This window comes from Lissotriton helveticus, chromosome 6 (genome assembly GCF_964261635.1).
Source record: "Lissotriton helveticus chromosome 6, aLisHel1.1, whole genome shotgun sequence".
NCBI classification, from domain to species: Eukaryota; Metazoa; Chordata; class Amphibia; order Caudata; family Salamandridae; genus Lissotriton; species Lissotriton helveticus.
Genome location: NC_136067.1, coordinates 170863041 through 170890517, shown reverse-complemented (window position 1 = coordinate 170890517; position 27477 = coordinate 170863041). Strand labels below are relative to the sequence as shown.

General features: G+C 44.9%; 1 long non-coding RNA gene across 1 annotated transcript in view; it reads left to right on the top strand.

Moving 5' to 3' along the window:
• Positions 1-27221, top strand: part of LOC144761266 (uncharacterized) — a 342504-nt gene extending 315283 nt beyond the window's left edge. Inside the window, exon 4 of the long non-coding RNA XR_013595654.1 lies at positions 27110-27221. This is a non-coding gene — a long non-coding RNA (uncharacterized LOC144761266). The remainder of the gene's footprint in view (positions 1-27109) is intronic.
• The last annotated feature ends 256 nt before the right edge of the window (positions 27222-27477 follow it).

Here is a 27477-nt window from a genome sequence, read left to right as displayed (position 1 = left end):
TGAATTGAAAACCACCAGGCTTAGTTATGGGTGCATAGCTGCATGCATGATACAACTGTTTTGTTGAATTTTATTTTTAACATGATTCTGGCCAGGGCATGGATGGCATTGGATTGTGGTGATTTCTGTGTGTTTTTACTGTTTTACGACTTTTTGGGGTGGTGTTGGGGGCTTGTTATGTGGGTGGGGGCCATTTTATTGCCTGGTCCCGTGTGGGTGGGGGTCTATGGGCCATTTTTAAGCCAGTTTGTGTGCTTTGTGCCATAGGCCTGCACCCAGTGTGCTCTGATTTCATCCATTATGGCCAGGGGGCCCAGAATCGGTCTGTTCGCGGATTTTGCTGGTTTTTCGGCACGTTCGCGCCGTGAAGCAACAATCTCGCACTCGCGAAATTGTAAAAATTGCAATTTTGCACCAGAAAACCACCAGCAGGCAGCATAAGCCTTCTGAAACTTGATGGATGGCATTGGATTGTGGTGATTTGATTTGTGTTGTGTTTTTTGACTTTTTGGAGTAGGGGTTGGGGGCTGGCTATGTTGGTGGTGGCCATTTTGAGGCATGGTCCTGGCCATGTGGATGGGGGTCAAGCGGCCATTTTGAAGGCAGGCAGTGAGCTTTGTGCCATAGGCCTGCACCCATTTTGCCTTGCTTTCACCCATTGTGCCCAGGGGGAGTCAGTGGTACATGAAACTATAACCCTCTCTGTGTGTGCTCTCTTGGATCAATGTTAAATTCCTGTTTCCCAAAAATTTAGCAATTCTTAATTTTGAAATTTCCATATTGTGTGGTGTGCACGAGTGTATTCATAAATGCCTACTTGCAAACTAATTATTGAAGTGCTACATATGCAACATATATTTACTGATGTTCCTCTGTCTTTGTTTGCTTGTAGGTGCATAAAGTCAATAAATCCGCATCATCGTTGAGCATCAGTGCCAGGAAGAAGTCCTGCTGCGGCCTGTTGTTCCGACATCTGAAGAAGATGGCTCCAAAAAAAGGTGCCCGTAGGTCCTCTAGCAAGAAAGATGTCTCTACTAAGGAGAAGAAGAAGCAAGTGGCACCACTTACCAAGGAGACTGGTGGCACCACCATTAAATTTTTGTGGGGAAAACAAAGGCCCATCATGAGTGCTGCACAGGTAGCCTGTTTAATGGTTAAATCACCAACGACCAGTGATGTTGGCTCATCGCAAGAAAGTAGCAGCACACCATCAACACAGGTTGTAACTCATCTCACAAGTACTATTCAACAACCAAAGCCGCAACAACAACTGTATGGGCTACTAGTACAAGCACAAGTACATGCGCAAGGAGCTGTCCGAGAAGGAGCTGTCCGAGAAGGAGCTGTCCGAGAAGGAGCTGTCCGAGAAGGAGCTATCCGAGAAGGAGCTGGCCGAGAAGGAGAAGGCCGAGAAGGAGAAGGCCGAGAAGGAGAAGGCCGAGAAGGAGAGGTCCAGGGAGAGTTGCAAGTAGCGATCAATGAAGAGGCCCATGTAGCGGCGCATGGAGCAGTGCAAGCGCCCACAATGGTTGTTCTTCCAGAAGTAGGGGCACAGGAGGAAATTGACTTTGGAGCCGGTGTATCATGTCAGGAAGACGAAGGCACTCCTCCTGATGATTCATTTTCTCCCAGCTCCCCACCAAAGAAAAGATCATGGAGTGTGTGTAGAAGTTCCTCTTCAAGCCCCGCTCCATCAGATGATGATCTGGATCTAGATTGGCACCCATCTCCGACGTCTGAGAGGGAGGCACACCATGAGCTGCGAAAGGTATCAAATGTTAAAAGGAAGGGCCCCGGAAAGCTCATACTTATGGATCCGAACGTCGGACTTGATGAAGTGGTTCATTCTGATGTTGATGAACAGGATGACAGCAATGACCTAGTCATCACACACGTCATTCCAGCCACACCGGCCATGCAGCAGACAGACATTTATACCCTATCCCGACGTCAGGCTGAGCGTGACCCTGGCGACGTGCCACTGGTAGCACCACCAATGCAGTCAAGTAGTACAACAAGTTCAACAAAACCTACAGCTCCCATATTTTCTCCCCAGAGGGGGACTCCATCCAGCTCGATTCCCTCAAGTAGGGTTGCTGAAATAATTGCACAACCCAGTAGATGTCTGCAAGGCTCATCCACCACTGCTTCATCTGGCATTGGCAGTATCATCTCGTGCGCCAAAACCAGAGGTTTCAAGTCCCCAGTTTGGAACTTTTTTAGTGTCCATGCAAAGTATGATAACATAGCCGTTTGTTGCATTTGTAAGAATAGCGTTAGCCGTGGTAAGACTGGTACCAACTATGGAACCGGAGGCCAGATAGGTCATCTTGAAAGAAGGCACGCTGTCGAATGGTTTGCGCACCTAGCAAACATCAAGGGAAAGCAATCCCAAAGGGCAAGTGGCCAAAATATACCCATACTAGGTGTTTCATCTGAAGATGACGGGGAGGTAGAAGAAGCGTCAGACATGTGTCCGGTTGCACCCCGTACCCCTGGCAGCACCACACCCTCCGGAACACATAGGAGGCACACTGAGAGTCTGTGAGACACACCAATGCGGAAAATGTCAACACTGATCAGAAGTGGGTCGAATAAGGCATCAGCATCATCCCGTAAATTTGTCCAGCACACCATTTCAGCCATGTTCTCCTCAGATGTGCAATTTCAACGCAACCACCCAATTGTACGCCTGTATAACACTAAGCTGGCTAAAATGCTAGCGGTGGACCTTCTCCCTTTTTCGTTTGTCGAAGGTGTGGGTTTCCTTGAACTCGTGGCAACACTGGCCCCTAAATGGAAGGTTCGTAGCCGGTTCTATTTTGCCAGGGTTGCTGTTCCAGCACTATATAAAGAGGTGCTTGAGTTGGTTGGGGCAGCTTTGCAGAAGAGTGCAGTTCACACTATACACCTGACAACAGACATGTGGACCAGTTGCCAAGCCCTTGATTACATGTGCATCACTGCACACTGGGTCTCCTTTTCAGGGGTTGCACAACAGATAAATGCAGGTGGTGACTTGGTCGAGATTTTTAAGGGTGCTCGTAAACATGCAACATTAGCCATGTTTGGCATGGAGAAAAGTCATACTACAGCCAACATTTTGGATGACTTTAACAAAAAGGTCTCGCAATGGCTGCCCCCAAGAAAATGCAAGGTTGGTTATGTTTCTACTGATAATGGCAGCAATGTAGTTAGGGCCATGGAGGACGGTTTCTATTTCAGAGTGCCGTGTTTGGCGCACTGTATGAACCTTGTCGTGCAAAAGTTCTTGAAAAAAGAACTTGCAGTCGACAAAATACTGACCATCTGCAGAAGAATATGCACACATTTTAACCATTCGTTTAAGGCCCGGAAGGAGCTGAGGCGCAAGCAAAATGAACGTAGTATGCCAGTGAAAGCACTTATCCAGGAGGTGGCAACACGTTGGAACTCAACCTTCTACATGCTTGAGCGTCTGCATGAGCTGTTTCCAGTAGTCAATGAGTATTTCTACAACCTGGGTGGTGATACGACAGAAATGATGCTAGCGGTGGAGCAATGGCAGCTAGTTAAAAGCCTGACAGACATGCTTCGTCCTTTTGAGGTCTTCACGCGTGACGTCAGCAGGGAGGACTGTTCTTTGAGCAAAGCTATCCCATTGTTGCTGAAGCTCGAGCACCAAGTCAAGGTGGTGTCTTCACAATTAAAAGATGCTGGAAAGAATGAAGCATATGAGTTGGCGCAGAGATTATTACAACGCCGAGTTAGCAATAAACGGCTTGTAAATATCAAGAAACAACAGCACTACATTTGTGCTACTATTCTGGATCCACGTTACAAAAAGCCATTGTTTGGCAAAGTAATAATTCCTTTTGAAACATCAGATGTTACAGAGTACAAAGGTTGGCTAGCTCAGTCAGCCATTCGTTTTGAAAGAGAGCGGAAGGAAACTGTACGAGAAGACAGTACTACTAGTGAATCAGCAGGCCATCAGGCGTCCCAAAAAAGCACTTCTGCATCTGTGCCTCTGGCAGAAGTGATTGACTTTTCCACTAAGCCGTTAACCACACCAGCAACCGTATCATCTGCACCAGGCCCAGGCGATATGTCTGAAGCGGATTGGCTAAGTGAGCTAGGGTTTCCTTGTCCCAGAAAGGACACAGAAGTGCAAAGTACAGGAATGCGGGAGGACATTCTTTCAATGGTGCAGGCCTATCTGGATGACTCCACAGCGGTCAATATTACTGAGGACCCATTGGCGTATTGGCATGGGAAAAGAAAAATATGGCGAGAGCTCACCAACCTGGCTATCAATTACTTGTCTTGCCCACTCGCAAGCGTGTCTTCAGAACGTGTTTTTAGTTCTGCTGGTGGCATTGTGACTTGCAAAAGGTCCCGCCTCTTGCCCGCAAATGTGGAGCGGCTCACCGTGATAAAGATGAACCAGCACTTCATACCACCAGATTACAAAGTACGAGAATGCACGAAGGAAGAAGAGGACACCGACCTACCTGAGGAAAGTTCTCCTCAGTTACCAGAAGTACAACCGACTGATGAATTAGCAGAATATGAGGACGAGTTCTGCTTCCCTGACAGCGAGTTCTGAAAATGAGTCAATGACTCATTAACTGTAAATTTTGTCCTCCTTATTCACTTTTATTCCTGTGTGTCTGTCTTTCTTTGTTTAGCAAGTGCTTCATCACATTCACAACAAAACTGTAATCACCCCATCACAAGCAACAACAAGCCCATCAGCAGAACTGTCTTGATTTTGATGCCGCAGCATTCCTCATGTTCACAACAGTTAGTTGACAAGAACTCAGTCCTGGTCGTCTATCCTCCTCCTCCACTCATCCTATCCATTTCCCGTAATGCTGATGCCTGGATTCTGCACAATGAAGAAACTTACGTTGAGTCCCCTAAAGAGGGACTGGAAGTAGTGAGTCCTCATTTAAATACATTTTGCTAAGTGTGACTTTTTTTCCCCGATTTGCATTTTTGGCTGTTTGGGGGTGTCAACTGTCAAACTTGTTTGCGCTTGGGTTTACGGGTCTTGGCTGGGCCATTGCTGGCAAGGTCTATTAAGGGATGAAATTGGCCAGTTGTGGCCCTGCTGCAGAACACTTTAGGACTCTGTGAATTCCAGGTGGAGCCAGCCCTCAAACACAAATTACAGGTAAGATAAGCGTTTGGATGGGAGGTAGTATAATGGAGTGTTCGGAGAGGCGAGAGAGTGACAGTGGTACTAGTAGTAAAGTCCTAGGGCTCTTGAATTAACAAACTCTGTGACAGGCATTTACTTTGGAAAACATTTGGCCTATTGCACGTGAACAAACACGATGACAGTGTTCAGTTAAATGAACTTACTGCAAAACCACCACCCACCAAGCTCAAAAGTAGTAAAAAAACAGGTATGCTCAGATAAAGATTGAAAAAGTATATTTATATCCCTAACAAAATAATCTCCCGCAAGACCCTCCCTAACCCCAACAAATAAATAGTCCTTCAAAAGTCCCCAAAAAACCCAACTCCCAATTCCCACCCCCCAAAAGTCTCTAAAAAAGGGGCAAGGGACACTCTAGGGATGCAAGCTGTTAAGTTTGGCCTCCAGGGCATCATGCCTTAGGGCCAGGGCATCATACTTCTCCTGGAGGGTGGCGTGATCTAGGCGGAGGCCCTCCACCACATTCTGATACTCGTTCCATTTCTGGACCTCCGCCTCTAGGTCGGACACTCTGCGGAGTGCACGGCGCAAGCGAGCCTTAACAGTACTGTGAGGTGCAGCCTTTGCTGCTCGGCGGTGGCGTCTTCCAGCACGGCTCCGGTTCGCTGGAGCACTGCGCTTACCGGCAGAATGTGGGGTCACGGAGGAGGATGTTGATGTTAGATTTGATGCACTGGAGTGCGTGTCGTCCTCCTCCAGTTCCACCAGCCGCCGATATTCGGCAACAGTTGCTTCCAGCCTCCGTTGCCGGGCCAGTACAGCCAGCGTACTCCTCGTCGGTTTGGAGGTTTTAGTATTGCCAACTATATGAAGAAAGAAAGACATAATATGTAACCAATGCTCTTTAAGAATATGATTAACACAAAATAATTCAGCAGGAAGTTGTGTCACAGTACAACTAGCAACTAGCCAGCGCAGTACAAAACTATTCAGGCCAGTATCATGGGCGTCCGCAGGGAGGGGCAAGGGGGGGCGCTTGAATCACCATTTCCCTTCCCACAACTCACTTGTATCCTTGGTTTGATGCTCTTTCATATGAAAGAGATCTGGCAGAAGCCCAGGCGATATGTCTGTTTCCCTCTCTCTCTCTGTCTCCCTCTTTATGTCTCCCTGTGTCTCCCTCTAACTCGCTGTTTCTCTCTCTCTGTCTCCCTCCCTCACCCTCCCTCTGGCTCCCTCCCTCTCTCTCTCTCCTTCTGTCTTCCGCTCTCTCTGTCTCTGCCTCTATCTGTCTGTCGGTCCCAGCCTGCTGTAATTACCATATTGTAATTTGTCACTGGGCCACCACTGGATACACATCATATCCTATCTAAGAGTCAGATAGTACCATGATCCAGCTTACCTGTACTCGCCACCGCCACTGTCTCCTTCCTCACAGTCTGTACTTCTTGGTCCGACTCCTCTAGCGCCGCCTCCTCCCCAGAGTGATCCTCGGACTCAGAGTCAATGATCACCACCACATCCGAGCTGGCCCCGCCACCAGATGTTCCACCTACAAAGTAGATTTAAGAATGTTAGATTACACCACTCACTAGTATTTGGTCTATGAATGAAAAAATGTGAAAACAACAGAAAAATTAATTGACTGTCTACTCTAGTCTAAAGTAAAAATGTCCCTCCTTCCAGGGAAGGCTGTTGTCTTGCTTCATTTTTTTGTCACAATTGTTGAATGCTTGCTTCATTTTAACACACACCATTTTTCTCTGAACAGACAGAAACTGGACTTCTAAGGACAAGAGCAACATCAACTTCAAACCAGGTGAAAGCTCGGCTCGACCACAAGAAATGTGTTCCATTACTCATCAACTCAGCACCAAGCACTTTTCCATTTCCAACTAACTTTATTTTAATATATGTGTTTACTTAAACTTTTAATAAAGCTTTTAAACTTGAATAGACTCTGTGGTTTTTGGTCCTCCAGACTAGAGTGACTGAGCGAAAGGTTTTGCAATTTTTGCAAGGAGGAGTCCGTGCCGCTGACACTACCAGGTTTATACAGTGTGCCAAACACGCCACTCTGAAATATTATTACTCTGGTCTTTGGTGTCCATAGTTCGGTTTGTGGAGAATTGTCCCTGCAACAGTAGGATTATTGATTTTGCTCCTATCTAAACACTATTTAGAAACAATTAAATTAGGAACGCTTGGACAACAATAGGTCCTCTATATTTAAATGAAAACTTACTGGGGCCAGCAAAGGAGCACTCGCCGCCCTGGCCTGCATCCTCCTCCTTTGGAGCCACTGCATCCGATTTTTCGGTCCGCTTGCCCCTGGGCGGACCTGACGTACAACATGAAAGAATTAACAGAAAACATTGATGATTGCTGCTTGCCGATGTCCTTGTCAACCAAATCAGACATTTAGAAAGAACAAGAACCAACTATTTCATCCAAAAAGAGGGCTACAAAGGAAGGACTGCACCTGAGCCTCTACTCTAGGGGCAGATTTACAAGCCCCTTGCAGCTCTTTTGCTCCATTCTTGCGTCAATTTTGTGACGCAGCGCCACAACAAGAGAGGCGCCATGGTGTGGCGTATATTAACAACGTGACGCATATGGGAGATGCATCCCATTCTAAAGCCCTGCGCCATTAGGGAGCGTTCCAGCGCAAGGGAGGGCGTTCCTGCGCAGGAACGCATGCTAAAAGTGGCTATGGGGAATATATAAAATTTCAATCAGTCATTTAGGACAATGATGCGTCACTGAAACCCTGCGCCTGCATGAAGCAGACTTACGGCTTGACGCAGCATTGCTGGAGCTGCGCCATCGTTGCAACGCAACTCCATCAATGAGCCACCTTTACGGCACCGATGCGTAACGCTTCGGTGACGTTTTGGGACCATGGTGTGCAGCATTGTAAATACGGCGCACCATGGGTGGTGCTGGCGTGTCGCACACTTTGCAGGGATGCGCAGGTAATTGCTAATCTGACACTTAGGGGCATACTTACGAGTTCTGAGCTGGACACCTCCAGATGTGCACCAGAACAAATGCGTAACGCAAAACTAACCTTGCGTCACGGCAGATGTGCCGCTATTACAATGCGGCAAACCCTGGCGCAAGGGTAGGCAGATGCGTGACGCATCTCGTGACGAAAGAGGGGCGCATCTCTAGAGTCGCGTCGCGGGCGCGATGCAACTATAGCAATGCTCAGGGCTGCCCAATACTCAACATACCGCATCAGTCCTTACGCCTGCTTCAAGCAAGCAGGCATAAAGAATTGACATAGCAGCGTCGCGGAAGTGCCTGCGTTAAATCTTGTAGATTTCACGCAGGCACTTTTGCGAGGCGCACAGCTGCCTGACCGCCACCCCCCCCCCCCCTTGCGTGGGAACGCACCCATTGTGGCGCAGGCCCAGGCCTTCACGTGGCGCATCTCCTTTGATGGATCACGTTGTACATGACTCGCAGGGATGCGCCACGTTTACGTCGCTGTGCGTCAGGTAAGGCAGCGTAAACGTGGAACAAGGGGCTTGTAAATCTGCCCCTTTGTGTCTAGCATTACGCAGTTCTGTAAAATACACTCATACATTACTCAGCCCAATTAAATGAACACAAAATAGAAAACAAATAAGCAGTGGCACCGCCACAGAGAAGGAGAACAGTGCACCTGAAATGCACAGAAGATTTTGAAATATTAATTTACCTCTCTTATCAATGTAATCAGCAGCATTATTGCTCTTTGTAAAAAAATTAAAGCAAACATTTGCAATATAACACAGTCACACAGAGCAGGAGAAAAAACAGAGTAGTGAGTGATGAAAAAATTGCTACTACTACTCACCAAGCCCGGGGACCTCCACTCCCAGCACGTCTAGCAGGTCACGCTCTCGGTCCAGGATATCGGTCCAGCGGTGGGTGACTTGATTGTAGGTGCGCTGGACCCCCGTGATCTTAAAAAGGGCCCGGCACACCTGCCCCCACCGCTTCCGTCGCTCCTGGCTGTTGGTGTAACCAGCAGCGATCCTGCCGCCTGCCGCGATGGTCCTGGGGAGACGGCGCTGCACATAAAAAACAAGTGCGCCCACCTCCTCGGGGCTGAAGATCTCCCGGGGCACCACCATTTCCGCCCTCAAGCGACCACACGGGAGCCGGGCACGGGCTGCGGTGCCCGTCTTGGGCAGCTTGACAGCTGTCTTGACCATGTTCTGGGCAGGTGTTAGCAGTAAAGAAGAGACAAAATGAAAAAGAATAAGAGTAGGGAAGAAGGAAATAAAAGTTTAAAAAAGTAGTTGAAAAGTAAACAAAAGTAGCCTAAAACACAAAAATATAGATCTAGAAAAATAGAGGGATAGAAAATAAGTTAAACAGATCAAAAAAATATTAAAACAAGCAAAGGATGGCAGAGATATACAGAGGATAGAAACACCATACCCAGACACATAGGAATGAATGAAAAACAAGATGGCGGCCCGATCACGTGCGCGTAAGTAAGTTTGCACGTGATTTCTCTCGCGAACTCGTGCGAACTTGCATTCGCAAGGCGCTCATTGCGCGAGATTACACATAGCGGGCGGAAACGGAAATACGTCACGCAAACAAAATGGCGGCGCCCATACTCAACCTTCCACGGTCGAGTTCGCACGACGCCGCGCCTCGCGAATAGGGCGAAATTACCGAAAAACGAGTTTTGCAAAAGCAAAACCAACGAGCAGGTGCAAAAGTTCGAGCTCATCATTTGTAACCATTTACCTGTAGTGCTTCCTGAAGGGGCCCTCCAGAATCCGGTTGCCTACTTGCAACTATTGTGTGACCCTGCTCTGACAGTCACAGAATAGTTGCAAGTATGCCATTGCATCCTGTTATTGCAACAAAAAGGAAAGGGAGCAGACAAGCAGGTGCCAGCCTTCATTAATGTCAGTTGGGGCAGGGCAGGTTGTGTTGTTTGCAAAACTTAGTGCAGGTGTGCTTGGCTTTGCCACAATAATGTACACTCACTAGTCAATCAGAGGGTGCTGTGATGACACCGAGGGTGGCATGGGTGTGCCAGCCAGAGGGTGGCATGGGTGAACCAGAGTGGCAGTGTTGACAGAGGATGGCAGTGCTTTGCTTTGCCCCAATAATGTACACTGGTGAACCAGAGGGTGCTGTGATGACACAGAGGGTGACATGGGTGAGCCAGAGAGTGGCATGGGTGACCAAAGAGAGTGCCAGTGGTGACAGAGGGTGGCAGTGATGAAGAAAGCCTTGCAAACAGGCTGGGCACGTAGAAACAACAAGTTCGCAAAACTGGCGACCCGACAAGTAAGTTCGCAATTTGCGAAATTGTCCAAAACCCTCGCGAACTTGCAGAAACCCGTGCGAACACCCCCCCCCCAAAAAAATACGCAAATCCGCGAGAATTCGCGGATTTTGCGTATTTTCGCAATCCGCAAATACGCAAATCCGCAAATTCGCGGATTGCGAATCCGCAAAATCCGCCCATGCTTACAGTAATGCTAAAGACAATGATCTAGGGCCCAATAGGGACCTGTTTCAATGTCCATTTCTTATTACTAGCGGTTCTGAGGACAGGATGGACTCTGCTCACTGAAAGCCCCGCCAGGAGTACCTGCACTCACCACCCACGTTTCTGTCCCATCATCAGTAATTGTCCCACACGTTATCTCTCACACCTCACCTATATCCACCCCGCATCTCATCTCTTACTCCCCCAGTACAAGCACCCATATCATCTCTCCTTCCCCCAGAACCTGCACCCACTTATTTCTCATCCCCAGTACCTTCACCCACATCTCATGTATTCCACCCCATTATCTACCCCACATCTTAGCTCTCCTTTCCCCAATTCCTGTCCACAAACCTCACCGTTCTCTCTCCACAGAAGCACCTGTCCCATATCTCATCTCCCTTATCTCACTCGCTCCCACACCTGTCCCACAGCTCACCTCTTTCTCTCTTTGTTAAACAGTACAGGACCCCATTCACCAGTCTGTTCCCCCTCACCAGCGTTTGCTGCTTAGTGCCCACCCCTCCCCCAATATCTGTCCCTCATACCAGTGTCTATCCCTATGCATGTCCCTCCCCGTGCATCTGTTGCCACCTACACTCATTTCTGTCTCCCGCCACCAGTGTCCACCCTCACCACTGATGTCTGCCCCAATACCAGTGTTTGTCCTCACACAGGTGTCTGCCTGTTCCCATACACTAGTACCAGTCCCTCTGCAGCAGTGTCTGTTCCCCTTCACCAGCGTCTGTTCCCCTTCACCAGCGTCTGTTCCCCTTCACCAGCATCTGTTCCCTTTAACCACTGTCTTTAACCACTGTCTGCTCCCTTTAACCACTGTCTGCTCCCTTTAACCGCTGTCTGCTCCCTTTAACCACTGTCCGCTCCCATTAACCGCTGTCTGCTCCCTTTAACCACTGTCTGCTTCCCTTCACCAGTGTCTGTTGCCCTTCACCAGTGTCAGGTCCCTTTCACCAGTGTCAGTTCCCCTTCACCAGTGTCAGTTCCCCTTCACCAGTGTCAGTTCCCCTTCACCAGTGTCTGTTTCCCTTCACAAGTGTCTGTTCCCCTTCACAAGTGTCTGTTCCCCTTCACCAGTGTCTGTCGCTTAGTGTCCACCCCTCCCCAATATCTGCCCTAACACCAGTTATCTTTCCCTCATACCAGTCTCTATCCCCATACATGTCCCTCCCTGTACATCTGTCGTCACCTACACAAGTGTCTGTTTGTGTCTGTTCCCCTTCACCAGTGTCTGTTGCTTAGTGTCTACCCCTCCCCCAATATCTGCCCTAACACCAGTATCTGTCCCTCATACCAGTACTATCCCCATACATGTCCCTCCCTATACATCCGTCGCCACCTACACTTGTGTCTGGCTCCTGTCACCAGTGTCTGTTCCACTTCACCAGTGTCTGTAGCTTAGTGTCCACCCCTCCCCAGTATCTGTCCCTCATACCAGTGTCTATCCCCATACATGTCCCTCCCCTACATCCGTTGCCACCTACACTTGTGTATGTCTCGCACCACCAGTGCCCATCCTCACCACTGAGGTCTGCCCCAACACCATGTCCGTCCTTACACCAGTAAGAGTCTGCCTGTCTCCCTACGCTGGCACCAGTCCTTCAGCAACAGTGTCTATCCCCAAATGTTGCAGTTTCTGTCTCAGCAAGGAGGGAGCGCATATTTGCAGACTGTAGACATGTGAATAGGTCAGCAGCTGTTAAGTGTCTGGGAACCACTAGGAATCCATTTCAGAAAGGGGCCAATGCCACCAGGAAGGCAACATTTCCCTCTACATCCCTCCACCAGGCATGCCCTCCACAGACATTTAGGAGCAGTTAGAAGTGTGAGTTCATGGAAAGGAATGTGGGATCTGCCCCTTACAGCCACCAACTGCTGGAGTCGGTATCAAGGGTTTGCCTCTTCCCTGCTTTCCAAGAAGCAGACTCAGTTATAGGTGAGACTCTGTGTGAGTGGCTCTGTGTGTGTGTGTGGGTGGCTGTGTGTGTGTGTGCGTGTGGGTGGCTCTGTGTGTGTGTGTGGCTCTGTGTGTGTGTGTGTGTGGCTCTGTGTGTGGGTGGCTCTGTGAGTGTGTGTGGGTGGCTCTGTGTGTGTGTGGGGGTGGCTCTGTGTGTGTGTGTGTCTCTCTGTGTGTGTGTGTGTGTGTGGCTCTGTGTGTGTGTGTGTGTGGCTCTGTGTGTGTGTGGCTCTGTGTGTGTGTGTGTAGCTCTGTGTGTGTGTGGCTCTGTGTGGCTAGTTTTTTTTGTAGGTGGCTCTATGTGTGGGTGGCTCTGTCAGTGTGAGGGTGGCTCTGTGTGTGTGGGTGGCTCTATGTGAATGACTCTGTGTGGGTGGCTCTGTGTGGGTGGCTCTGTATGTGTGAGTGGGTGGCTTTGTGTGGGTGGCTCTGTGTGGGTGTAAATGCAATAGGTCATGCATTTGCGAGCGAATAAGCTATTGGCATTGTAAATGACAATGCCATTTATTTAAGGTTTAAAAAAAAATGTCATGAGCAATGCCAATAGCTCTACCTTTAATAATGCCGAGACCATTGCATTGTAAATGCTTGTTTTCTTCATCCGTGAAGATCCTGATTTTCACCCTTTGTGGTTGCAGTGGGTTTTCCAACGCAATACCCATGGATTTTGGTTCTGCTCAGATTTACTTAATCACGTAAACCCGGGGCAACACCACAACCTTACGCCTCCCCAGAGCAGGCGTAACACGGAGTAATATTTTTATTTCTCCTTGTTTTTTCCTCTTTGCTTGTGTGCTGCATCCTGCATCAAACATAGACAGAGGAAAACGCCTAACAGATTGTTTTTGTGCAGCAAAGTGTCCCTTACTGATCAAAATCAATCCTGTCTGCTACCCAGGCACCCTTGCACCATGGTGCAAGGGTGTCTACATTGGCACAGGGCAGCAATTTGTGCACCAGCGCAGGGGGAAAGGACAGGAATGCAACATATTGCAGAAATACGGTGCATGCCTGCGCTTCCACTTCAGCGTAGGGTTGTGCCGCAAGAAGACTTGCGGCGCTGCCCTACGTCAATTCCTCATAAATGAGGCCCCCAGTTCTTTTATCGTAACTACGTAATTTAAATCCTAACAGAACTCGGCTATGTCAAACATGACGCGGGCAATACAATTAATGCTACTTACATCTGCAAATGCCTCAGAACAGGGGAGGCACTCAGCTTCTTTGAGGGTGAACATGGGTGCAAGGAGGGTGACACCCTCAAAGTAAAGGCTTGTTGAGGGGTATGTCTGTAATATAATTCCATGCTGGAACGTATGCCGAGTTTTTCTCTGCAAATTGCTATTTTTTCAGTGCTTTTCTGTTCACAATTGCATTGCATTGGAAACGCACACATAGGTCCTGAATACGAGTGCCCCAATAGGACATGAAGAAATTGGACTCTCCTGGTTTGAAATGTATGGGATATGATAATAAATTGCACCTATTCTGAGTTTTTAGGTAATAACGCTCAGAAACGTTACCAAAAACACTAGTAAGAGAATTGTTTTGAATTGGCTGTGTCTGTCCCTTGTTCGAAGTCAATGTTGCAGCTCTGTTTCCCTGACGAAGGATTTATAGACAATGAAACATTTGTAGTGTTTACAGATAGACTGTGTGGCCGTGAGCCTGAGTTGTGATGCTGGGAGATACACACATTCATATTGTCCGCATCTTCAAGGCTATCTCTCATCTCAGTGAAATTGGAGTGCATTGTTTCTGAATAATATCAACATTCCTGGCTGGAGTAACTGATCCTGTGGCTGAATTAATGAAACTTTTATTACGATATTGGCGGTGTCAGTTCATAGAGATACAGGGATGGTGGCCTTGGACCACTGGCTGTCAATCAAGCATACTTTTTTCAGTGTAGCTTCAGATGAACGTGTTATTGCAGTAGTTTCTAAATGTTACTCATTGAACGGCGTTACACAATCTCTTTCTTTGCTGTGCTCTATTTTGTATTCGTGTGTTATTCACAAAAAGGATCGTAGTACGGGATATAGGTAAGAAAGTCTAACCCGAAGTATTCACTTCAGAGCTACATTTGAAAAAAATAATTGTTCATTCTGCTCTGCTGCATAAGTTGAGTGGCAATATTCAGGGAAAATGGGCATAGCAACAACTTCACACCACTATGTGAAATGCCCAAGCATGACAGTCCACCGGTACTTTATTGTATGTTCTGGATATGAAGAATGAACAGACCTAACTATAAGGCAGTCAATCCACTGGAATGAGCTAGTATGCAACGTGCCACACGAAATATGGAGAATACGAGACATGCACACATTTTAATGTCAGTAGGGAACAGGTAGACAATCTCTTACCCCATGGCTCTCAAGGAGGTGGGCAAATACCCAATAGATATTCTAGGAGAGAATGCTGAGGGTGGCATTACGGATGTTACCTGTACAGTGATATTTCCTTAAATAATGGTCATCTATCCCTAAGCAGAAGGGCCATTATACACAATTACTTAATTAACTGGCATGACGCCTGCTGATTTAAACATGTTGTGATTTGTAAACTATGGGGCATATTTACAAGCCCCTAACGCTGCCGGAGCATCACGTTTTGTGACGATCCGGTGGTGTTGCACCACTCCCCATATTTACAAGGTGACGAGACTACTTAGCATGGCTTAATGCCACCTTGTAAATATGCCCCTTTCTGCCACAGTCTGCAGCGGCAAATGGCGGGTCAATGGGTGTTGCTGTGAGCATTCTACCGCAACACCCATTGCTTTTTGATGCTGCCCCAGATTTACAAGGCTGGGCCAGCACAAAAACTAAGGTCAGGTGGTCTTAGGATGGCGATGCCAGGAAAAATGAATAATTTCTCCTTGTTTTTTGCTCTTTTAACAAAAGAAAAAGAAAATTACCATGAATGATTCTTTATGTGTAGGAAAGTGTTCTTTCCTACACATAAACAATCACCCCTGTAGCGCAGGCAGGCAACCTTGCAACATGGTGGCACAGTGCCTGTGCTGCTGCTAGGCACCTTTTAGCACCAGCGTTAGGAGAAACGCATGGGTGTGCTTTTTTTTTTGCAAATACGGGGCATCCCTGCATTTAGAAAATTTCAGAGAGCAGTGTTGGCAAATTTGGGGTAACATAGCGCTCCGGCAGTTTCCTGTAAATAAATATCCCTCTATGAGTCGATAACCCCATGGAATAACAGATGGTTTACATTAAGCTCTTGCACAGTAAAGTATTCGAAGGGAAAAGTAGTAATAGGACCAAAAAATATGAAGTAGAAGAAGTAGAGACAAGTAGCAGCAGTGTGATGACCAGGCTTGGAATGACAATGTGTCTTTAAGTAGCGCTTTACACCAGACTTCTCCTATGCTAAGCGCTCTGGCTAGCAAGGGCAACCTTTACCCAATTTACAGTTCCCAATTTTCTAAACCCTAAAGGGTTGAAGGGCTGTTTTTCTCTACACTGGATGACCCTTTTGTGGAGAGGTAGGATCCAAGCAGGTGTTTGTAGGTTTGCTGTTGGCAATTCGGGGCATCATAACAATGATGGGTTAAAAAGACTGTTGTCTTACATGGACTTCTTGACAAGGACAGGGAGAGGGAGCGGATCTCTCAGCACAGACAACGATGATGTTCCAACCGAATGCACTGTTTGTTGTGTCAAAAGGTAGCACTGGGGTAACATGGCACCAGCTCATGACATGGCCAGAAGGTCTGGTGGCACACCCTTTATACTGCACATAACAATGTGTCCAAAATGGAGAATTTGCATTTTCAATATGATCTTGAAGATAATCACAAAGAATGGGAGCAGGAAATGGTGCCATAGGAAGAGAGGGGGATCACTGCTGTTAGTATGTGGTGCTGGACAGAAGTGTTGGGCAGTATTGATCGCAGAGGAGGAGGGGCGTGGCTTAGCGCCCAACGGTGATGGCGGCGCTCGAGTGAGGCTCCGCGGCTCACCCGGGAGACCTACCCCTGCAAGCCCTTTCTTCCTGCACCAGAGACGTTCACGGGCGTCAGAGGTTGCCAGGACCTGTTTGTAAGCCGTGAGAACCAATTTCGGAGCACCTTCAAAGCATTCTCCTGACCCAGTGAGCTTTCGCGGCTCCATCTGGATTGCGGCCACCATTTTGGGTCATTTGCGCGATTCTGCCTCGGCTCACAGTAATGCTCCGTTTGATCCCAACTAATAAAGCAGCACTCCTATGTCTGCCAACGGACTTTTCAAGTCACAAGAACACTTTATTTGTAGCTGATCAGCCCTTATGTGCTAATTTATATTAAAGGAGCACAGGTCTCTCTTCTTCATTGAAGTATTCAGAGCAGCCATTTTAGGAGCCTCCAGCAGTCCCCCTGACATTGCTTCACACAGAACGCTGAAGGATCTTGTTTGAACAATGAGCTTCACTTCTTTTTTGTCACGAATTAAGGGGCTTTATGTACTCACTATTTTGGCTTTCTTCATGATGGAACCTAGTGTGTTCATGCAGCTTTCCTTAGGTTTATTCTTCGTTACACAGCTGAGGTAATAAGCTGTATGGTGGCCATTTTAACTCCATTTCACCTTAGCTTTGCTCCATATTAGCTACATATCCTCATTTTTTCAATGCGCACTAATGTTTGGACCCCACACTGCGCTATTTAACGTGGCATTTTATATCCTTATTGGCTGTTGTGTTCACCTGGTGGAGACCTTTGTGTTCTCATCTCAAGTTATACAGGCATATTTCTGTTGTGTTTCTCTTCAACAGCACTCACCATTATCAGTAGGAGTTCTACTGCGCGGTGATATCTCCGTATCAAGTGACACCAAAGCAGTATTTCAGTATACTTTCTATGGGCAGAACCAAGACACTATATCCTTCCTCCTCTAAACCAAAACGCATTTTTATAAAGAATTCAAGGATTTTCTCTGAATTTTTTAACTTTGAAGATTCTCTATCATCATCTTCACAAGACTTGGTCGCAACAATGGAACCTTCTCAAAATGTTTACGAGAAATCTAATACCAAGCGTTTGAAAAAAGATCCACATTCACCTCCCAAACAATCATCCCTTGTATCCATGGAATTCTTACTCAAGGAAATCAGAGCTCTCCGTCCTTTTATGGAAGAGACTAATAGTAAACTCCAAATCTTGACGGACAACTGGTCACAACTTGAAGCGAGGGTCTCTTCCGTTGAACATACAATCTCCTCTTTGACAGAGTCCTGCACCAACGTCTCTCACCTTCAGTCTCAAGTTTCTGCACTCCAAAAACAAGTTGAGGATTTAGAAAATCGCAACAGGCGAAACAGCTTACGTATTTATGGATTGGAGGAGGGTCTCGAAGGATCTGACCCACTTACTTTCTTTAAGTCTTTCCTCCCCAAGATACTCCACATGCCAGAGAGCACAATCCTCAATATTCAACGAGCGCACCAGTTGGGTCGCTTACCATCTCTTGCATCTTCCTCGCAACGACCGAGAGGAGTTATCCTATATTTTTTAGAATATACGGATTTACTGAAGGTATTAGCAGCAGTGAAATCTTCTCCAAAAATTACATGGTCAGGTTCCTCTTTGTTTTTTGCTCAGGATTATGCCAAAGCTACAGCTAACCGATGCAAGGCCTTTTTAAATATGAGAGCTGATCTTCGCTCGATGGGAGCCAGATATGGCCTTTTCCACCCCTGTTTGTTCAAGGTTACATACAATAACAAAACAACCACTTATGAAGATACGCTGCACTTGCAAAGTTTCATAAACTCCTGTAAAACATCTGCAATGGATTCCTCCGGCCCTTTCTCTTCATTTCCTGGTTGAACTTTATTGTTGCTGTCTATGTGTTCTCCCTTCTTGTAGGTATGTTCTTTTCCTACATTTTCACTTTATCCCTTTCCTTTATTCTCTCTCTTTTTCTTCTCATGACTATACTTCTTCTTTTATTCCTAGGTATCGCAGATTTCCTTTCTTTTCAGGATATTTCCTGTTATACTGTCTTTTATTCTCGTTTTGAGTCTGTCATTCATGTTCTTACTCTCCAAATCCATTATTTATTCATCTATGCCATCTCACTATTATTCATTTCCTATTTTTATTTGCATCATGTCTCATGTTATATTTCCTTTTATTTACTGATTTTATTTCTCATTTATCTCTTTTCTTTATTAAGTTCAATCTGTCTTCTCCTTCTTCTATTATTCCCCTTATTTTTTTCCTCTCCCTTTCCAACTATGATCATTACATGTACAATACTTTATTTTTCTCATGCTTATTTTCATGATTTAATTCTTCTACTTTATTATTGCAGACTCTTGTTATTTCATGTTTTTCCTAGCTCATTATGCCGTTAAAGTTAGTTTCATGGAATGTTAGAGGGCTTAACTCTCCCATTAAATGACAGAGAGTACTATCTTATTTGGCTAAGTTAAATGCAGATATAGCCTTCCTGCAAGAAACCCATCTTACAGCAGATGAATCATTAAAATTACAAAAAGGTTGGGTGGGCAAATTATTTTATTTCAGTGGTGATGGTAAACGTAACGGGGTTATGAGGTTATGTCGCAAGTCCCTTAATTTTAAATTAATTTCACAGGACTCTGACACAGATGGGCGTTGGCTAAATGTTAAATTATTGCTGAAGGATGTTCCAGTCTCTTTTTTCATTGTCTATGCCCCTACTGGTGGTGACGCCTCTTTTTGGCTCTCAGTAGCCAAGCAGATTACTCTTCACATAGAAGATAACTTTATTTTGGCTGGTGACTGTAATCAGGTTTTCGATCCTTTTATAGATCGGAATTCTAAAGTCACATTTATCCCTAACAAACGGTTACACAGAACCTTTCACAAGCGCTTACTTCTGCGGAAATTGGCCCTATCTTATTATCAGATCATGCCCCTATATCAATTGATTCGGACATTTTACCTAAAGTCAGCGGTCCCAGGAGGTGGCGATTTAACAACTCCCTACTTTCAGATCCTCAATTTTCCACCTCTTTCAAAACCTTTTTTGATGAATACTGTCTCCTAAACCAGGCTGACTCACTACCTCCTTCAATTATTTGGGATGCTTTTAAAGCGTCTGCAAGGAACTTTATTATAACTTACGTGGCAAAGACACGTACTATTGCTCGCAATCGTACGCATTCTTTATTCCAAGAAGTTAAGAGACTGGAGCATTCTTTTTTCACTTCTAATTCAAAAGATGTTCTCAATTCCCTTATAAAAAAGCTGTTACAATTTAATAAGGAATTAACAGATAACGCTTTGTTATATTTATTGAAATCAAGTGCAACATTTTATGGTGGTAGGAACAAGGCAGGTAAACTTTTGGCTAACTATTTAAAAACCAAACAGAACAAAGTGAACATTGATTCTATTTTTGATGACAGTTCTACTTTAAAGATCAAAGATATGGACATCTTAAAGGAATTTGCTTTATTTTATAAAAAATTGTACTTCTCCGAAACTGACCCAACGGATCACACACTCTTACATTTCTACTTGTCCATTCAAAAACCTCGACAGTTCTCCGATGACCTATCGATATTGGAAACTAAGATGACACAACAAGAATTCTTGGACGCACTAACACATTTAAAAAAAGACAAGGCTCCTGGGCCAGATGGATTTACTGTTGAATTCTTTCTTTATTTCTCTCATTTATTAATGCCCAAACTACACCTACTAATTGAATCCTTTCAGTCTATGGGACAATCCGGTGGTACATTCTCAGATGCTCACATATGTTTAATACCTAAAGAGGGAAAAGACCCGAAGTATTGTAAAAACTTTAGACCTATTTTGCTTGTTAATATAGATTACAAAATTTTCTCAAAAGCATTAGCACTTCGTTTAGACCGTCACCTTCCCAACATATTAGGCAAGGAACAATCTGGCTTTGTGAAGGGACGGGTTATACAAGACAATACTAGACTTCTTTTCAACATTTTATCCAAAGCTCCACATTTGAATCACTCCCTGGCAGCTATAGCACTAGATGCAGAAAAAGCTTTTGATAGAGTTGAATGGCGCTACTTGTTTTATACCCTTAAATGGTTCAGATTTGGCCCAAAATTTATTTCCCTAATCTCACTGTTATACTCCAACCCTCGTGCTGCTGTCTTTGCTAATGGTTTACTGTCACCTTTTTTTTACCTTGGTAGAGGGATACTTCAGGGATGCCCTTTATCCCCCTTTCTTTTTAATTTAGCCCTCGAACCCTTCCTTCGTCAAAACACACAGATAACAGGTTTTCACTCTTCCAAATCTGATGTCAAACTCGCGGCATATGCTGGCGATATTTTACTTTTATCTCAAACCCTAATGAATCGATCCCAGCTTTTTTAGAAGAAGTTCGATCTTCTTCATTAATATCAGGCTACAAATTAAACAGTGATAAATGTGAAATTTTGGCTCTAACTAAATGCACTTATAGCGCTGATTTCAGTACAACTAATTTTACCTGGAAACCATCTTCAATTAAATATTTAGATTTAAATTTCACTGCGACAATAAAAGGTACAGTCACGTTATGCATGAATAAGTGCATCCAAAAACTCACAGAGTTAACTAATAAATGGCACCCTCTATATCTTTCTTGGTGGGGTCCCCTGGATACTATTAAAATGATGCTCTCCCCCATAGTTTTATATACCATCTCCAACATCCGAGTTTCTATTTCCAATACGTTTTTTAAATCCATCAATTCAGTGTTATCCTCCTTCTTATCTTATGGAATAAAAATAAACCACGTTTGCCTACCTCTAAGTTATCACGCCTTAAAGCTGAAGGTGGGGGTCAACTTTCCAAATTTTCTCACTTATCACAAAGCATTTCTATTGAGGCAGGCTTCATACTGGTTATGTGAATCTAAAAAGGATCTTCCCCTTTGGGCATTGGTCGAACTTTCATTCCTCTCTCCTTTCTCATTCCAAGAATATCTCTCTTTCTCTCGTAAGCCCCAAACACTGTCTTCCCCGTTATTTAAATTTACCTCGAAATTATTGAGTCCTATATTCCCCTTACTATGTGATACTCTTGAATCCTTCCTGAACTCTCCCATTTGGAACAACAAAACTCTATTGATTCATAATAAACTCTTCTACTGGAAATCTTGGAGACATCGTGGTATAATATGGGTACACCAAGTATTCTCAAACGGTGAATTTCTTTCATTTTCTTCGTTAAAACAGCTCTATGCTTTGCCTTCCTCATTCCTTTCCAAATATCAGACTCTTCGTACAGCTGTGCTTGATATGCACACGCAGTTATTGAGCAAACCTCATAATGCTCCTTTTACTCCCATACCTACGGAATTGTCCAATCTTCTATGCACTCAACCCAAGGCATCTACCTTATATGCTTTTGTGCACTCCTTTCCTTTATTACGACAGAAATCAAGCGTTGAGGAAGTGTGGCAGACAGATTTTAATATAGTATGGCCTCTCTCTTTATGGAATAGTTTTTATCCCTAAATAAAGCTTTCTTTTAAAACTTTGATCGCAGAGGAGGGATGGAGTTAGTTAATACATGTCCTGGAGTCCACAGGAATACCATGGCTGGCCATTTGCCTCAGGAAATAGAAAGCAGTTCAGCTCCTATTGACTGTGATTCTGGAAAAGGCTCTCTAGGTTAGTTTTCAGGCAAGTCATCGAAGTCCTGACAATCATTTATGAAATCTCTGATTTGATTGTATTTACTGGTTCAAGCATGCCCAAGAATGGTTATCAAATGAAAAAGAAAACCAGATGATGGACGGAATGCTGAACGAATCAAACATTCATCCCAGTCACAGATTTGGGTATAATCCATCTTTTTTGGCTCACCGTGCCACCCCAGTTTGAACCCAGACGTATGCAAATCAGTCTTGACCCTGCTCCCCATGGGAACAGTCCAGCCCAAACTGCCAGGCCAGGTCCTCCCTAGACCAGAAACAAGCATCTGGGACCGGTTTCGGGGTATCACCCCTCATCAGCCAGGCTAGCTTGAATCCGGTGGCATGGAGAGCACGTGACCTACGCCTGGGCATACCCTCCGTCCTTAGGGTGATAAATGCAAAAAGAGCAGAGAATGGTTAACAAACACACGAAGAAAGGATGGGACTGGAGGTTGCCTCCATTGTCTCAATGAATCAACAGGTGGAGAATAGAATGAGAGTGTATAATTAGGGCAGCACACTACACAGTTGGGGGAAGATTTATCAATATTTCATGCACTGCAGCAAGAAAGGGAAAGGACAGGAATGTGCCCTATTTAACATTATATGGCACATTCCTCTCCTCTCCTTCTGCTGGCACACTTTTGGCTGCCTAGCACCATTTCAGACACCCTTGCGTCATGGTGCAAGGGTGCATGCGTTGCAGGCAGGATTGTTTTTGTGCAGAAGGCACACCTTCCTGCATAAAAAAAAATGATTTGAGGCTTTTTCCTCTTTCTATGTGTTAGAGGGAAAAACGAAGTTAAATAAAGATATTTCTCTATGTTATGCCTCCCCTGGGAAGACATAGCATTTTGACACATTTCCTGGTAAACCTCTCATGGTAAATCTGTGAATGCACCAAAATCCACGGGTGGATGAGTTGGAACACCCACGCTACACCTAGGGAAATGCCTCCCTAGGCTAAAGTAAAGGAAGACAGCGAATTGTGCTGCCTTGTGTTACTCCAGATTTACCAAGCACCGCATGGGCCAATCCATGGTGGCCTTGCGTGGTTTGGTAAATCTGACTTTAGTGTTGCGTTGCCTTTGCGTTACCTTGCTTAATGCAAGGGCAAAATAAGTCTCTTTGATAACAGACACGGCTGGTACAGGTAAGAGCAGTGGGGCAGTGCGGCAGTGGGGCGGGGTTGGGTAGGAAGCCGACAGACAACGAGATAGGTAAAATTAAATAAAAAAATTAATGAAACCACGTACTTTGCGCTCTCTGCTGAGCGATGCGGCTAGTGCAAGATAAGTGGGTTTATTTTTTATTTGCTTTATTTAATTTTCCCTATCCTGTCATCTGTTGACTACCTTTCCCTACCCTACCGGGCCCCCACACTCCCCACTGCTTTTACCTCTGCTGACTGTGCCTGCTTGATAAATCTGGCATTTGTTTTTTAGATCACCTACTTATTTGCAATTCTAGGCGCTGCAAGGTAAAGTGATTTGCCCAGAACTGCTCATTTTAGAGCTGGTATTAGAAACCAGACCAGATCATCAGGTTCCAAAGACAACTCACCTAATATGCCTCGTCTTTTGAGAATTGCTATCGGTTTATTTTCATGTTTCAAAAATGCTTAACCCACCAAAATGCACACATCCATGCATTACTTTCCTCAAATAAAATCAGGAACAGAACTGCACACGCCTATGAGTAAAAGTTCTTCTTTCAGCATCTGCGTTCATCACATGATTTTAAGTTAGAAAACTAGAGGTGATCATGGACTCAAATCTTTTTCTTCCAACATAAGTAAATCAAGTAGCCAAATGATGCTTCCACATGATTACTTGTTAGTGGGATTTTCCCTTACCATGCACTTCCACAGAAGGACCAAGTTTGTATAGTAATGGTACTCTGCCACCTGAACCACACCAACAGCACATTTCAAGACAAACCCACACTAATGCCTCAGAAACTACAGAGAAGCCAAAATGTGTGCCAGATAGCTGTACAACGTTCCAACGAGAATTCAACTCACGCTTACGCTGTTTCCACTGGCCAGAAGAATCACCTGTGCATAGCCCACCAACCAATCAACAGGGGGGAAACGTCGTTTACCCCACATTTTTTACTCCACATGACTTTACCCCGCATTTTTTACTCCACAATAACTTTTACAACGCAGGGCTTTACACCGCAAAACTGTTACAAAGCATGCCCAAAAGTAACGCCCCCCTGGAGTTAGAATAGTAATTGCGCTGGAATGGGGAATGCATTGTAACAATTGCCTTGTAAAGCCCTGTGTTGTCAAAGTTATTGTGGAGTAAAAAATGTGGGTTAAAGCCATGCGGAGTAAAAAATGCGGGGCAAAGTGTCCCAATCATCAAAAGCACTGCTATATCACAAAATGTGGACCTTTGCTTTCAAAGCTCGCCCCATTATTGCCTATTTCTCCATTTAAGACATCACAAACCTGTGACAAACCCTTCTCTATCTATTCAGTCAAACTGCTTGAATAAAGAGTGTTGACAATCATCTCAAATTCCACAAAGCACTGAAAAAAGTGGCAGTGGCACCTGTGTGTGAAAATGGAATGTATGTGACGTCACACACAGACTGATGAGGCCAAGAGGTTCTGTAGATTGCCACTTGGAGTGATGTAGTTGGAGTCTGGAAGTGGCTGGAAATAAACTGAATTTGTACATAATCCCCTTGTTTCCGACACCTCTTAACTTCCACACGTGGTGAAGAGCAGAGTCTGGTACCAGCTCAACACAGTGCTGACATCAGTCAAATGACCTGTGGCTTTGTTGGTGGACAGGAAATATCTGGATCAGCAGAAATAATCAATTGTTTCAACTATCGCCAATCGATTTAGGCAAAATTAGGCATTCCCCACACATTACAATACTGTAGTCTGGAGTTGTTAGAGACTGAAACTGTGTATATGTGAGGTTGGTCTGGGGCACAAGGAAGGTTTAACATGCTGGTAGTGGTTAAAGGTGGATGTTCAGGTCACACACAGGGGAACATTAAAGCGGACAGTCCCTTAGTGTTTCCCCAATGCCAGGGGAATGGTTATTTTACGCTGCAACTTGGCTAAGCAAACTAGCCATGGCCAGCGTGAGATCTCAGCCCCTGTATCCCAAGAGGATGACGTCATATCCAGCTCAAGTTGCGGGTATTTAAGTGGGCAATCTGAACGCCAGAATGGGAAATTGCTCCAAAAAATGGAGATGTGACCCACATTTCAATATCCTCAGGCCATAGGGGGCCATGAGACCGATGCAACAGCGGCCCCGTTATCCCACAAAAAAACAGTTGTATACCCAACAGCTGCTGGTTGGGGCTAGTTCGCTATGCGTCAAAATTCGTAGATGGATGCATGGTGGATGCTTCATCCATGGAAGGCCTCCCAAGTTGAAATGTAAAGTAGCGCAGTGCAAGCAGCTGCCTTGCGTTACATTTCTTTACAAAGTCACGTAAGGCGGCACTAATCAGGGCCTTCATGGCTTTGTAAATATTACTGAAGCCTTTGCTTTGTCCTTCCGTTGCCTTGCACTTTAAGCTGAGTCTGGTGACTCAGTGGACTAATGCGTCCATTGCAGGGGCCTGTGTTTGACCTCATGGTCACAGGTTCACTCAGCCAGCGGGTCCACTCAGCCGTTCATCCATCTGAAGTCGATAAAATGAGTACCATTGAGTTGGGTAACAATGAACATCTGTACTTCAGCGCCAAGAGACCTCTGGGTGAATGTGCCCTTTACAAATACACATGTTATGTTTTTGCATGATGCAAGGACAACACACTGATGTATAGATGGAAGCTCACAGGGATGAGGCTGTGTCTTTGGGAAACTCAGCAAGTCACTGATAACTTCTGGGATCTGGAGATTCCCATTTGGAAGAGCTGGTGTCAGGCAGCGATAGGAGCAGAACCAGTATAATAATGCACCTCCAAATCCCACTTGTGATGACATATTTGAGAGCTCAAGCAGCATGACTAGGAAGTAACGTTCTTTATTGTGTATGATGACAAGGGTATCTTCCATGATTGCAGTCCTAAACCTTTGACTTGGCCATAGTGGCTACCTGGAACTTTAAAATAGTTACCTTTATCTTACAATTACTTCAGCAGACCTTAAACATCAATCTAAACACCTAAAGATTGATAATGATGGAGAAATTGAAAAAAATGCAAACCTTCAATTATAATTTAAATCTACTGACTTAGCAGTGAAATGTAAAACTTCACTATGTCAAACTTCTGGTGGAGTTCAAAAACGTTCGAACACATTTTTCACAACTAAGCCAAACATCATCTTTTTCAACCACCACTAATAATTGTTTATTTCTTCCTATTTACAAAAGCAGTTTTCCGTCTTTAGTAAAAGAGTAGAGCCGATTTACCCTGATTATATGCACACACCCTCCATTCATTGTAAAAATTATTTGTGTACGTTTTTCTGCTGGTTTGTAGAGTGGAAAGATTTTACAAAATATATAAAAAATATTTTCACAAATATAATTTGAAGTATCACTTTTAAGTAGCAATTTGTGTTTGATTATGTATAGTTAAAAGGTGAGGCAGTAGTTTTTATTATGTCATGTAACCTCTGCTGCTGTAGCAGAGTTGCAGGACTTAAATGCTGCAAAGAGCCCTACATGTACCTTTACTTTAAGACCATCTCAAGAGTTTATTTAAGCACCCAATTGAAATAATAGATTATTTGTAACATATGGGTGGTTTCTGACAGTAATTGTGTTTATGCCACCCGTCAGGAAACTTTTGCAACCAAACCTTTAAGATTGCCTCCTACCTGTCATTTTAGTGACCTCGCTACAAAGACTGCTAGTATTGATCCAACACCTTCCATTTCTGCCTAAGCAAGACCAAAGATATCTTTCTGAGGAGCCAAACCTTCACCTCACATTGACCAGATCCAATCACAGCCCTGCCCGGGGCTCGATCCCACCATACAGAGAGACTTGCAAGAATTCTTAACACAGGTAATTGTAATAGACTTTCAAGTGTTCTTATTATAAAGACGACCCTGACTCTAAACCCTAATAGAAGGCCATTAATAGAAGGCTAATTTGCATCTGAGTTATTTCTATTTAATTCCTGTCCCTTTGGTGGTGCCTAATTAAAACAAATTGTCTTTTTATTGGTCTTACCTTCTTTGTCTCTTCATGTTGT